Source organism: Xiphophorus maculatus, chromosome 12 (genome assembly GCF_002775205.1).
Source record: "Xiphophorus maculatus strain JP 163 A chromosome 12, X_maculatus-5.0-male, whole genome shotgun sequence".
Taxonomy (NCBI): Eukaryota; Metazoa; Chordata; class Actinopteri; order Cyprinodontiformes; family Poeciliidae; genus Xiphophorus; species Xiphophorus maculatus.
In genome coordinates, this window is record NC_036454.1 from 23,536,776 (window position 1) to 23,551,806 (window position 15,031).

The 15,031-nt window shown below is 38.6% G+C and overlaps 1 long non-coding RNA gene across 1 annotated transcript in view; it reads right to left on the reverse strand.

Annotated features, from left to right (window-relative positions):
* The window catches only part of LOC111610351, a 79,410-nt gene that overhangs the window by 45,572 nt on the left and 18,807 nt on the right, over nt 1–15,031 (reverse strand). The window lies entirely within an intron of this gene.

Below are 15,031 nucleotides of genomic sequence, written 5' to 3' on the forward strand. Positions count from 1 at the left end.
TTGCAGCATCAAAAGCAGCCCTACGCTACCACACTAACATCATCATGATTGGCTACGTAACTTTTACACTAGCTATAACAAAAGGCACACATTTCCTTTAAAGGTCCGTTTTTATCAGTCTACAGTGAATTTTTTTCCAAATGAGTTAAATGTCATCACGATGTTTTTTGAGACAGAATTTTGTGTTTTTTTCAGTCAGACATGATGTTGGGCCTCGGAAGCCTTCAAATACCAAATTTTTGTCTCGTTTTTGTTGTTAAACCCGATAAACCAGATCAGTCACTCTAGTGAAGCTTGATCCCTGCTCCATGTTTTCTCTCTACTGCACCTAGAAGCACTGGAGTCCTAAGTCACTAAAAACGACTAAGTAACCCTTTTCAAAATGAGACATGAGTAGCTCTTTTTCTCATCTGGACATGCCATGTTACTTTTTGACTTACCCTCTGCCTACTTTTTGCCGCCAGGCTGGTTCTACTTAAATTTATTTAATCTACAGTTCTGGTAGTATTCAGGCTTGTGTGTGGCTGTAGTGAAATTTTGCTTTCTCAGAAGAACAGATTAATCACAGTTAATTAATTTATCAGGTGAGGCGATTACTTTATTGCACAGGTCCAGCATAGTTTTCGCCTGAAATAGTCATTTGAAAACTTAAACACATTTTATATTTACTCTTGTAATCTAGTAGGTATTCCCCTATAAAAGGCCATTTTTACTGGGGGATTCAAAATGGTAACGGGTGAATTGACCTGAAGATGTCCTCATGCTGCCGCTGTTGCTTTGGTCACTGGATCCTTTGTGTTGTTTGTCTGCATGACAGCTTGACAACATCATCTGAAGAGCTGTTACAATAGAAAGTCAACACTGGACCCACCAGTGTGTGGACTACCTCGACCTGTTAGTTTGCTCAATAAGACAAACAGTGAGGCATGGGACAGCTGACTGTTCATTAATGCAGATGTAAAAGTTGGAGTTGTTACATTAATTTTTATGAGAACATCCATAGAATAGTTCCAGTCTCATAAGATAAAGACAATCATCCAAAAATGTCCACACCAGCACGTATCTGGTGCTATAATCTATTTTATTCATGTGTAAACTCTCTATCTGCACCTTTGAGATAAAATGGACCAGAGGAAGCCCTGTTGATTTTTTGACACTTCTCCGTTTGATCTCCTTAACTCATGCTACCACATTCCCTCTGGTAGATTTTTTTTTCTGTATAAAATACAGATTGTTAACGTTAACATTTTCAGTTCACCTTGTAGCTTAAAAAACCTCAGAAATAACCTATGCTTTGCCAAAAACATTTAATTTGTATTGTTGTTGAGGCAAAGATGGTTATTTTTGGTCTTGTTTCTGAATGTTAGTAATGCTTTTGCAATGCACTGTAATCATGATTTTTACCACCAAAAAGGAGAGGAAGAGAAAAAGTTGAAAGAAAAGAGCAACTAGAAAAGTTGCTCATGCATGCTGAGCAACAACGGCTGAAGTCACATTTCAATGATTTTAAGTAGCAGAATAAGAAACTATTTAAAAAAAAATAGGATGGAAAAAGAAGTGGCAGGTCACCTGTGAACAATTGTTAACATACTGTATGTGTCCAGATGTCCTCTCTGCAGCTTATTTAGAGAATGAAGGAAGCTCAGTATCAAAGATTTATGGCTCCCGAGACAGAGGTGGATGTGTGTTATTGATAAGTTGCTGAGGGAAGGTGAGGGACGCTCACTGCAGTAATTAGAGGATGAACTTGTAGCGCATCGATTGGACGGAGCCCCGGACACCAATATTAGTCACTTTACCTCAGCCTGAACAGAAGACCTCACCTCAATGCTAAAAGTACAACCAAAAGATGCACAGGACTGTAAAGATGCGTCCAGCCAGTACTCCTTGACAACAAGGACGTTTCTACGGCAATATGACGGGCAACTACGGCCACTTTGCTTCTGCGGCTGGTTTGTGAGTAATGTTTGGGTCTCTGCACGCACAGCATGTTGGCGTGTACATGAGAGCGAAGGGGAGGAGTGGTGCTTCTGTTAAAGCCTCGTATTATCCCAGAATTCACCAGTGTTTCCAGTGACCACAGGCTTGGAGGTCAGCCCAATTCTTCTAGACACAGCTTAGCAATGGGACCCACCATTGTTTGATTTGGCTGCAAATTGCAATGTTTTCAGTCTTGCCTGTGAGAGGAGGGGGTCAGTGAAAGCAGTGAAGAAGTTGAGGCTAAAAAAGAGGAGGAGGAGGAGAACAGGAAGAAGATTACACTCAGCCTTCTCCCAATTCCCCACTTTTCCTAGAACTAAAGAAGAAAAAAAAACAGCAGAAAAGGAGACAGAGTTCAACCACTACTTTTTTTTTCACCCCATGTCATTAACTGCAAAGCAATGCTCAGCCTGTTTCAATTGGCTCTTGCATCAGAGAGTTTTTCCTTCATTGAGGTGCTGATTCGTATCTTCAATCAAGGCAAATTTCAGTCTTGTGATAGGGACATTTATGGCGTTGCACTATTTTCTAAAATCACATCTTTGATGTATTTTTTTTCTTATCTTGGAATGTATTTTGTATTTTTAAATCCTAGATGCAACATATTGACTTTTTAAAATGGGTCAATGTTTTGTATTTGAACGCATATTTGAGAGCTATTCCGAAAATTATTCCAACATCCCACCCAAGCAGGAAAATGTTGGACACAGGGCATTTTAAAAGTTGGAAAACAATTCTCTTTCAGTTTTTGGTTTGCTTTTAGTGAAAGTATTCTGGTTGTGGTGAAACATGCTGGACCCCCTTCAGTTTATGTACTGGGCAAACAGGTGGGCAGATGGTGCAGTCAACCAGGGACTGCTCTTCATCCTGCACCATCAACAGGTTCTTTTTTGTCAACCTGGCATCTGAACTTCAACTCTTTTAAGCCAAACATCCTCCACAACCTCCCAGCTTCAGGTGTCGGTGGATTACTGGTTTCCTGACTGAGTAGCAGCAAGCAGGTGAGTCTGGGGAGCAGTCTCACCTGCACAAAAACAAAAACCATTGCGCACAGATGGTACTCAGGGTTGCTTAATTTCTCAATTTCTCTGCTCTCTTCACACAGCTCATTGGACATGTCTGTGCAAACCAAAAAGTTTGCAGATTACGCCCCTGTTATTGGTCTGGCAAATAATACTGGGTAAATATGTTGTTTCTTTATCTGTTTTACATTTCCTCTAAAATGAGGAACACCTGGGCGGCAGGGTGTCCTTACTTTTTATTCATGTTCCAAACAGATTTTAGTTTACATTTATGGTAAGATAGACATTTTAGTGTTTACCGTATAGTAATATCATTTTACAAGATTAAACAAAAATGTTATTAAGCATTATGCATCTAGTCTGAAGAAACTAAATATTTAATTGGGGTTCCTGCTTTTTTCATAGCACTGGTTCATAATATCTGTATATCATAATTACGATTGTTTGATTTTTTTTTTTTTAGAATTTTTTACATAAGGACTCCAAAATGTAACTTTTATAAGTAGCTTAGAATCCCATTTTGACATTATCAGAGAGAATTGCATTCATAAACTAAATCATCAAATTGAATAATGCGCAGACAGTGAAGAAAATGTTATTAGTAATGAACTACGATGTGATTGCGATTAATGTTTCTGCTGTTACCCTGTTTCATTTGTGGTGGAGAGAATAAACTGATGGCAAATAAACAAATAGTTGGGGAAAAGTTCTTAGCTGTAGCATTACATAGCCTACCATCACTACAAAATACAGAGTTTGTTGGAAATCCCCCTCATCTGGACTGAGCAGCAGATGCAGCATGCTGCAAACTTCCCAGCTCCGACGCAAAGACCTGCTTACAGAGAATCAGTCGTTCATTTCAAATGATCTGTGATCTCCGTGCATCAGTCTCTCCGTAACATCTGGTTGACTCTTCCTTTTCCTCCATAGTGTAACCCTCCCGTCACAGACGTCTCGTTGACCTACAGTTTTTTCCGTCGGATTTATCTCCCAAGTTTCCCTGTCCTCTTAACCAGGTTGCACATTTTCCAAATGAACGCCTGCTCTGAGATTTGGAGCCCACACTGAAGGAAACGATTATTGTACAATTTCATCTATGTGTTTTCCAAGCTCTCCCCAGTCTCAAGTCAGTATTGCTTTAGCTTCTTCTTGTTCTTATTTAGCTTTCTGCCTCTGGGGCCTGAAGGTTAACTGCTCAGAGGCCTGGTTTTGACAATTTCTTTAGTTTGGTTTGTGCTGCTTTCCTCTTTTCTTAGAACTCCAACAGCAGAAGCACAATTTGCTAAAGTTTTAAATACAGCAACATATTCCTATTTAGATACAGTAGATTTAGCTTAGATAATACATAGAAGTTATTTCCGTTTATAATGTAATGTGATTTTTTTTGTTTGTTTATTGTGTTACATTGTGTATTATTATTATTACAGAGGCAGAATAAAGAGAAGTAATGAAAAGTTGCCATCCATATTAGATTCAATCTATTTTACAGTTATTATTAATTAAAAGCAACTCTAAACAAATGGGTTTTAAGCCTCGACTTAAAGGAACCTAGAGTTTCAGCAGTTTTTCAGTTTTTTGGACTTTTATTCCTGGTTAGTACTGTAGAGCATAAAAACTGAATCAAAATCAAAAATAATAAGTGAATGAGTTTTTCAAGATCTTACTGGGATGTTAATCCTTTAATACTCGAAATGTTCCTGAGGTGAGAGAAGGCCAACTTTGTTACTGCCTTTATGTGTTTTTGGATGTCCTGGTCCACATCTAGATTTTGGTCCTGGTTTGTGCTGACTCTTAAGCCTTCCTATTTAGGTCCAAAAATAATTACTTAAGTTTTGTTTCTATTCAGCAGTTATAAAGTTTTAAACTTCAAATCCAACTTTATTCTGCATTCTTGACCAATATCAGATTTCTTTTGACCGTCTGAACAGCATGGTGGATATATTTTTTTAATTAGTACCGGGTTGCTTCCATACAGTCTTAAATAAAATCAATATCTTAAGTTTTAAAACACCTTAAATATGAGTATTCATATCGAATTCAATCTGACTTTGAATGGAATGCAGCATCTTCTGCACACACAGCTTACTTCAGATATAGAGACGGTTCACACTTCATTGTAGCTTGATGGTAGTTGCATTTAAACTATAATGCGAACAATGGAGCAAAAAAATAAATAAATAGATCCCGGCCAAAAAAATAGAAGGACTGCAGTTTCAATATAGCCTTAAGTTTGGCTCTAGCCAATTGTTTCTATAATTGTTAAGTGTACGGTAATTTATGCCTATATAATGATTTCAAAATACTCATGCTCCACCATAAAGAGTGCAGAAGTGTAGCATTGCACTTAGGAACAGCTGTGAAGTAAAGATATCTCATGACAGGACAGACAGGTGGGGTATCGGAATCCTTGACCAAATTATTTCAGAAAATATTTTTTCTGAATTAGATTTATGTTCCATTTCTGAAAAAAAAAATTATTGACGTTACTAAAAGTACAGATTGTATGTTTTTATTTCACATTTTGCTGCGGGAATGGGTTGAGACAGACACAAACACTTTTCAGCAGCTCGAGAGTACCCGATTGAGAAGTTCATAGAAAGGACCCAAACGCACCTAAATCCTTTGTCCCCCCCAGAGTAAACATTTTAACAGTGCAGAGCGCCCATGTGCAGCCAGGAGCAGCTCTGGAAATCTGAATCGCTCCATCTCATTAATAGTTGATGCCCTCCATCCAGAATTGGAGATGCCTGAATATTCCTCTCCTGGGTTTTTTGTCATTCAAATGTATTCCACCCAATAATACACCTGTTCAGTCTCCTGGATTCACTTTGTCTCCACTTTGCCATCCACCTTCCTCTTGGAGCTCGATGGAGACAGGGCAAACTTTTTAAGGCTAACTTGAATGCGAAAAGAAAAAAATGTCGCAACTCTTCCTCCACGTCCTAAAAGCTGCTTAGAAAACCTTAAAGAAAAATAGATCCTGTGTGAGTGGAAAAACCCATCTCATAAACCGCTGTAAGTAGGGTGTGCGCCCCTCTTCCTTTTACCAAACATACCAACCCCCGCTCTCTGCAGCTCCCCGCTGCGTCCGCCTTGCCATCCTCTTCTGCCCAGGTGAGCGCTGTTCAAGCTGCAGCAACAGTGGAATTACACAAGCAAGACGAAGAAAGCGGACAATTATCTTCAATATCTGTCAGACACATGACAGCAAAAGACCCCCCCTCCTCCTCCCTTTGCTTTCTCAGCCATCATCACACCACACACACTCTCTCTCACACACACACACACGCACGAGCCAAAGAAAGTACAAAGAATGGGGGAGTGTTTGCCTCTTTGATTGTTCAGAGGCAAAGAAATTGTCTTTTTCTCCTACTCCCCACACCCCTTTCTCAGTGCTTTTTTCTGCTCATTACCATCCACATTTGCATGCACGCCACCAAAGAGCAAGGAAATGTGAGGATGGAAATAAAATAAAAGGATTAAAACAATGGTAATCACGACTGGTATGTGCACATTAAAGGGGTGCGTGTTGGCGCGTGCACGTGTATATACAAGTGACAAAAAGTGAAGAACAGAAGGATTCACTATGAATACATCTCAGACTGTATAATAAAGAGCAGCCAAGAGAAAAAGATTAGTAAGAGAAGATTCACATTAGGTCGCACCTTCTGCTTCCGTTTTTTTTTTGTCTAAACTGCTGAAATGCAGACTATTTTTAGCTATTGCAGAAATTTATTCTGTGTTAGCTCCTTAGTTTAAGTCTGAAAACAAAAACTAAATGAAAATAAAACATGTTTAAACAAAGATCTAAAACTGGTACAAGTGCTTCTGATGTGGGTGACCGTAAGTGGTACTTTCCTGCTTAAAAATTTGACTGTGAAGAACTTATCTTATTTCCAACTAAGAATATTGACTTAGTAAAAACTGAAGGGATACTTGAAACAAATCCTACGATAACATTGTCGCTGCTAATTGTTTAGAACGGCATTATGTTTTTCTCCTAATTTTTTATCTTACTTAAAAAGCTAAAGAAACTTATTTTAAAAAAATAGACAGTACATATAAATATAACTGCATGTAAATGTGTCAGGTCAAAGCCTTTGACTAAAAGCCATGTTTTATTTCTTGGCAAGTTGAATTTCTTGAACTGAAAATTACTCTAATACCTATACAACACCTTTGCTGCGCTTTACTCATTTTAAAGTCCAATACATCTGTCAATAGTTCTAGACTTTATAAAGTGCCAAACTTATTTATTTATAGATTACAGTTGAAACTAGAAGTTTATGTATACCAAATAAATAGAAATCTTTTTAAATGTCCATTTTTGAAAACATGACTAAATAAATCTGACATACTTTATCATTCAGCAAATAGAAATGATCTAAAATAAGAGCATTTTGGTCTGACTTGATAAAAAAAAAGGTGAATTTATTTAATGTATGCAAACTTTTGATTTCAACTAAGGGTGTGATGTCATACCTAATATCGCCTTTTTCACGCTTTTAGTCTTAGTATGTATAATGAGTTTTAGCATTTTTGAGGCTTAAAACAAACTAAAACAGTCCAAATCCTACAGTTTAAAAATGTCTATCGGTTTGGTGGTGCCTGTAATCCTTAGTATTGACTAAGGATATATGGATATAAGAGAATAAATTTTTAAATAAGGAGTTTTCCAGCTCAAGAGGTGGGATAAGTTCCAGTCATTTTAAACTTTCAGGGTATCCTCTGGGTCTTTACCTTCCAGAGCTGCCCTGTGGGATGTGAAGGTAGACCTGACATGAGCTCAAGCATGCAGACAAGACCTAATAGAGTTGGGCCATATCAGCGGAGCTGGAGGGATGGCTGGGATTGGCCATATTGCAGTCCAAGACCTTCAGGAAAGACTCTTTTAGAGCAGGAAGGTCGATGAAAGACCCCCATGAGCCACGGAATAGATTACGTCTCCTTCCCTCTCGGTGTACTGATAACCACATCAGCTTCAAGGACCCCTCAGGGCCAGTTCAGGTGAGGCTACCTATCTCACTCACTTACAGTGAGTGAGCCCTTGATGCATTAACTGTGTTTCAGATGCACGTGAATGTAGAGTGGTCCAAGCCGAGAGGAGCAGATGGTGATAAAGGAAGGAATGTGTTAGTGGAGGAAGTGGAAGCAGGAGACCAATCAAGAGAAGTATAACAAAGCTCGGGAATACTAACCTTTGAAGGACCAGCCATTTGAGAGAGGAGGGTGAGTGGGGATCTGTGATAATAGCGCACACTTGATCACGCCATTACCTCGAATTAGGGATAATTAGCCTCGGTAAACTGGGCACAAAACACGCCTATGATGTTGGAGCCCAGAAGGCATGCTGCGGTACCTTTTACAGCCTGGTGGTTGATTTTGGGCACACACCACTGCTGTTCACTGCGCAGCAAGGAAGCGATAAAGAGAGTGGGCCTGACTGGCTGGTAGCAAACTGGGAGTAATTATCAAAGAGAGCTTATAATCAAACATCTGAATCGCAAACATGGACTATAAAGCCCCTTTGGCATACATCCAGGAGTCGTTTTATCCAATTAGGTAAATGGCTGTAACACAGGGAACTGGAGGAGGGGGCAAGAAGAGGGGGACTGAGGCAACAAATGAATGAGGATCTGCAATCATACATTATAAATATTTGTAAATATTTTTCTTGTGCCAAATATTAGCCCACTGTTTCCAGTTGAAATTGGCCATTAAACATGAAATTGAAAATAATATGCTAATTTAGGTCCCTTCAAATCAGATTGCTATTCTTTGTTTCATTGTTTTTTTGTTCCAATTAGCTTTCACTGCATTTGAGTGTAGCTTTTTCTTTAAAGACGGTGGAAAATATAGCTGATTTTAAGAGCTTGTAAGTACCTCATTGTAAACTGTTACAGTGCTTTGCAAAAGGTCTTCATATCTATTGTATCTTAGTATCATTTTGTCCTGTTACAATTGCAAACTTTATAGCATTTTATTTAAATTTCACATGATAGTCTAAAACACAGTAGATCCTGAAGTGTGGTTTGCAAATGGATTCCTTTTTAGTGCTATTTATTTGAAAGTAATCTGACAGGAAAGGGGCAGAGAGATTAGGGGGGAAGACATGTGGCAAATGTACCGAGGATGGGAGTAGAACTTGGAACGGCTGCGTCAAAGTCTATAGCCTCTGTATACGGGGCGCACACTGCACGCTGTGATGCCCCCAAGTGGAACAGCTTAAATATCTCAGTGTCTTTCACAAATGAGGGAAGATGGGACATTGATAGACAGATCGGTACAGCACCACACTAATCTGTTGTAGTGAAGAAAGACCTAAGCCAAAAGGTGAATATTTATTTACTTCAATATACTTTCAGACCTTCATCTATGGTCACAAGGTAGTGACAAAAAACGGAAAGGGGATCAGGGTTAGAAGAGGCAAGAATACATTTCCTTCACAGGGTGTTTTGTTGTCATTTAGGCACAGGGTGAGAAATTTGGTCACCTGGGAGGGGCAGAGCAAATCCACTCAGGTGGCTCTGGAATCAGGTTAGGATGCTTATGTTTACCTTCCCTTGTGAGGTCTTCTGGGCACATCCCACCCTGAAGAGACCCAGAGAAAGACACAGGACACACAGCATTGTCTTTGTTTCTTGGCTGGCCAAGATCGGGAAAATTGAAAGAAGTTCCATTTTCAGTTTTCCACAAGCATTGTGTGGGATTCCTTGCAAACATGTGGTAGCCATGTTTGCAAGGGGTCAAACATGGCTACCACATGAATAGGGTGACAGATTTCAAACTGTGCATGCACTGTGTGTTTATGCTAATCACATTAACCATAATATATAGGTAAAGTAAACCAGTGACTTCAATTCTCCTTTTATTATGTCCTGGTGGTTCAAATACATATCAAAGACAGTCACTCTCATTAAAAATCAGTACTTAAACATCAACAGTGGCAGTGCTCAATTTAAGGAGTTCTTGCTTCACTTACCTCTATGAGAGTTAATTGGTAGCAGGATTGCTCAATAGTGATGAAATCCAGATACAACCCCTATACAATATATCTCCCTACCTCTACCACACTAGCGAGGAATGTACCAGGCAAGGTAAAGTGTGGAAACCTGATAAACTCGGGGTCCTCAGAGCTCTTCCTAAAACCTGACAGTCACATTCCACATCATCTCGTCACTTTATGCGCTGCTGAAGAATCTGGGGTTCCCTTGTTGTGAGTGACAAGCATTTGCACTATAGGTTGTTGCTATGCACTTGTTAACCCTGCTCCTCTTCCTTTCTGCCATTCAAGGAGCTGCTTACACTACACCAATACTATGTTAAGAGTTATGCAAATAGCAATTTCAGACACCACAAGCAAGAGCAGGATATTTATGGAGAAGCTTCAGAGTCGTGCAGAAAAACATGTGCGGTTAACTGGCAGCTTGAACCTTTTCCAAATGGGCAGAGTAGGTGCATATTTTTGTATAATACGTTCTCTATTTAAAGGGAATTGGATTGGTGAATGAAAAAGGTGAGCAGTTTTCATTAAAGCTCATGCAGGCTGTTGTACCCATGCATTTCTTAAGCTTGTATAAAGGTGTTTGTATATCTTGTCTTTGCATATGGAAGTAGCAGAATGCCCGAATGTCTACAGGCCTTGACTCTGTGCACCTTGAAGAAAAAGGCAGAGACTAATTCCTGAGTTGCCCATCCCTTTGCAGCACAGTCTCCAGCTCCACTACTGTTTCAATAATAGTCCAAATGTCTTGCAAAAGGTTCCATGCTCCTGGCATTTTTTTTTCTTCCACATTTTATCATGCCACATCCACAAATATCAGAGTATTTTGACAGATAAACTAGTCTGTAACTGTGTAAGGGGAAGGAAGACCAGCATTTTTCACAAATAAAATGCTAAAAGTGTGGTGTGCATTTGTATTCAGTAAGCCAGTGCTTTGCAGAACCATCATTCACTGCAGTTACAGTGTTGTTGGTATACCTGCAGCTTTGCCCATGAGAGAAAAATGTTTCTTCCTTGTTAAATAACTCGAGCTCAGAATGGATGGATCTACTGGATGAAAAGTCCTTGCAAATGTTTAGGTCTCACCCCACATTCTCAATTATATTGTGGTCTGGACTTTGACTGGGCTGATCTCAGACATAGACATGTCTGAGCATATAGAATGAGAACATAAAGTATGTTTTCTGTTTCATGGGCATATAAAACCAAAAAGTGATTTATTTTTGTCGAATTCTGAACTTCAAGTGGTGTGAACAGTTTATAAATTCTCTAATATTCAACATACAATACGGCACCCTGGCTCATTCCTGTCTGCTTGGGCGTCCTCCCGATCCAGACCCACCGAAGTATGAGACGCTGGCTTTGTACCGGGCATGTCTTACATGCACAGACAAATACAACGCTGCTCAACAGAAAAGTGGCCTCTATGTCTTCAGGGCTCGAACAGGCAAACACAAGAGCAATAGGGATGGAATTTCCTGTAAACACCGTAGTGTCACTGTGCAGGTGTCCTTCTGAGGCAGAAAGCATGTGTATGTGTCTTTGTGTGGATGCTGGTGTTTTCACTGTAATTTTCTCTAAGGCAGACAGTTTTCTGTTTATGTTGCACTGGAGGATTTTGTTCTACACAAAGCAATATTTGATCTGTTCAGGTCTTACATGTAGAAGTTTGTGGCTAACCAGTCCCAAATATTCCTACTCCCATCCCATTTCATGTTTACTGCTGATGAATTAGAGATCCAGGTTCAGCTGATTTACTTCATAACCTCTAAATGTGAAATCATTTAGCTCACTTTCTGCTCTGCAAGACTCGAAGCATCATAGACCAGACAGCAATGCTAATGTCTGCCACATTTACTGCAGTCTACCTTGGCATAACAGTAGGAACAGATCACCAGGCTGTAAAAAATGCATTGGTCTGTGTAGTCTGATTTTTGACCTGATATTTTTATGCTGTAATTTGGAGTCAAAGCTTTCTGCGTCATCATTTTTCAGACAAGTTCTGAGGCAAATAAAAAGCATACAAATAAATGTACGACTACCAAATCAAACCCGTTTAAATTTTTAAAATTTTTTCATGTTGCAAATGCAAATCTCAATGTGTTTTGTAGTCTTCTAATGAAACAGACCTAGGCAAAATAGAAAAAATGTATTCTGTGGATTCTATCTGCTTGATAAAGGACATTACAGAATAGAACTGCTCTTATCTTTTTAAAAAACTTTTTATTAACTGATTTTAATTATCTGGATTTTTGTATTCTTTAACTTTGACTATAATTATGCACTACTTTGTGTCTGTCATATAGTCTCACAATTAAAGTTATTCCATAAAAAGTTTCTAGTGGCAAAATGATCAAATTTGAACAAAATTTAAGGCCACAATATTTTTGAAAAGCACCGTTTAAGTAACATTACTGTCATTTTTTATCAATATCCTAAAGACATAATTCTCTTAAAAAATGTGAATAAATTGTTGAAATTAATTACAGAACTAACAATAATAATAATCCTTGGAAAATTAATCAAATACATTTTTGAACATCGAACTTTTGCTCCAGATTTACATGATGAATATGTAATAGAAATATTAAATATTCTTGTATTCATGGGACATGCTGGTCAAAAGGATATATAAAGTAATACAATTTTTAATCCCAACTATTTGTCACATCTACATAAATGTGTTGTGCAGGTACTGTATATTTTGTAAGAAATATAAATGTTTTTTGACATGGACGTTTCACGTTTGTGTGTACGGGAGTAAATGTGAGCGCAAGACACTCGGGGACAGTGGCCTTCTTAACGAGGTCATTAATCCGCAGCCAAGCCACGCCGGCAACATATGCGGCTGCAGGCGACTTCCCTGAGAACTGCTCAGGTGGGAGGAATAAACAGTGCTTGACCTGTGGGGGAGGGTGAAGTTAAGTGAAACAAATAGTAGAGCAATTGCAGATGAGATATGCCCTACAGGTTCTCAATGGACAAGAAACCACACAAGAACTTAACATGTACAGAATACAGCAGCACTACATGGAGTACAATCTGGAAAAAAGGTCAATTTAATTTGCATGTCAAATTTTACCTGCTTGCTTCCATGCATTCATGTGTCTAACAAATTTAGTAGCCTGCAAAAATGCACAGCCATGAATGAAACAAGCTGTACATGCATAAGAAACACCCTGTCTGATTGACATCTTACAAGTTAAGAGACTCCGGCGCCAACACAGAGAAGTATTTTTTATTTTTTGCAGCATACATGAAGTCAGTTCAAACTGCGAAGAGAATAGCTGGTGATAATCTAAAACTATTAAAATGTCATTAGACTGAAAATATGCCTCTGTACTGCATGAAAGTGTAACAATTAATGTTTGAGCATTAAATGAAAGTTAAAATACAACAAAAAAGTTATTTTCATTGGATTGTATGTAAACAAGTATTTTGAAAAAATGGACACAAAGTGACACTCCAGCTTTAGTCTTCAAATCGTCTCGATATTTAGTATTATCCTGTTTTCTGCCATAGTTATCCAAATTAATATCAGCTGCTTCAACGAGTAAGAAAATAAGACATTTGTAGAGTTTTTTTAAATTTTTTTATTAAGACATTCTCAGAGTAGTCACACTTAGTTCTGCTCTAAGGAGCACAATGTGTTTGCATATGTGGTTAGTAACATTATTCTGGTGTCAGGTGGATTGAATGTGTCTTCTAGGGAAAAAAAAGAACTAAGGCTGTTAAACTGTAGGGTTGCAGCAGGGCAAGCTAGAGCATGACTGATCTATTGAGAGGAGCATACAGTTGTGGCTCCAGTCGATATTGCCTAATTTGTTGGTGTGCATGCAAGTGTAAAATAGTGTTGCCTCTCTGTCTGTTTCAAGTTACAAAGGCAAGGACCTGTCCTTAGGGAACAATGCTGAAAGAATAAGAACAATAAGGGCCGGAATGGATAAATAGTTGGCATTTTAGATTCTCCATGCAACAATCTAACCTTCATTTACAAAGACAAAAGCCACTTGGGTTTTCCTGATACAACATTCATGAAATTCTTTTAAACTTACATAATGAGCATGACAACTGGACTTGACTACTTTTACCTAGTGTGATAAAAACCAGCCCCTTGTCCTACAGTGTGTGCTTCGTACAGAGGGTCTGGGCTCTGGGCTGTTGAGAAATGATTGCTGCCTGGAGGCTTGGACTCTGTTGAGATTTAAAATTTTACTCAATTACTAATGTCGGCCCGTGACGTATGTAATGCACCAGGTCAACATTATGAAGCTTACCGGATATTGCTTGTGCTGTAAATAACCATCCTCCACTATGAAGGGAGAAGTGCTGAGCATATCAAGGCTGCTGTTAATATTAATTCAGTATTTGTAAGCGTGACCAATACGGACTGAATAGCTTCGCTCACTTCCTCCTCTGCCGTTACTAAAACTACAGTCAGTTTACAATTCTAAAACAATGCAGAAAATCTATGTCATTGTTCACAGTTTCTCCTTCTGTCCGCTAATTGGCCTGGTAGAAAATCTACCAGAGACAATCCAAATGAATGGGAGAAATTCCAGAACGTACTGTAAGCACGGCAAACTTTTTTTTTGCAGAATTACAAACGAAGCTATTGCCAGACTAACTTCTACCTACACCTTTAATTTAAGGTGTAAATATGGCACTATTTTGTGCTTATTTTAGATGGATTTTAAAATAAAAAAATATATGGTTTGGTTTTGAAATTATGACGAATTTATACTTATTCAAAGTGGGTCAATGCTATAAAATACAGGCTTGAACAATTTTGTGCCAACAACTTCCAGGTTATAATGCTTGAGCGTTGGAGGTTTCAAATGTTAGTGGGATTTCTGTGTTGAGTTTGTATAATTTTGAATCTGAGTGGTTTAATGAAAATCAACATTTAATTCAAACTTGTGCATCCAATTCTTGGGAGCTGTTGAAGTTGTTTGTTTGATTAGCACTGCACCCTGAAAGGAACTGCGCAAATTCATTCATTAAAAGCCCCAGATTAATCCCAATA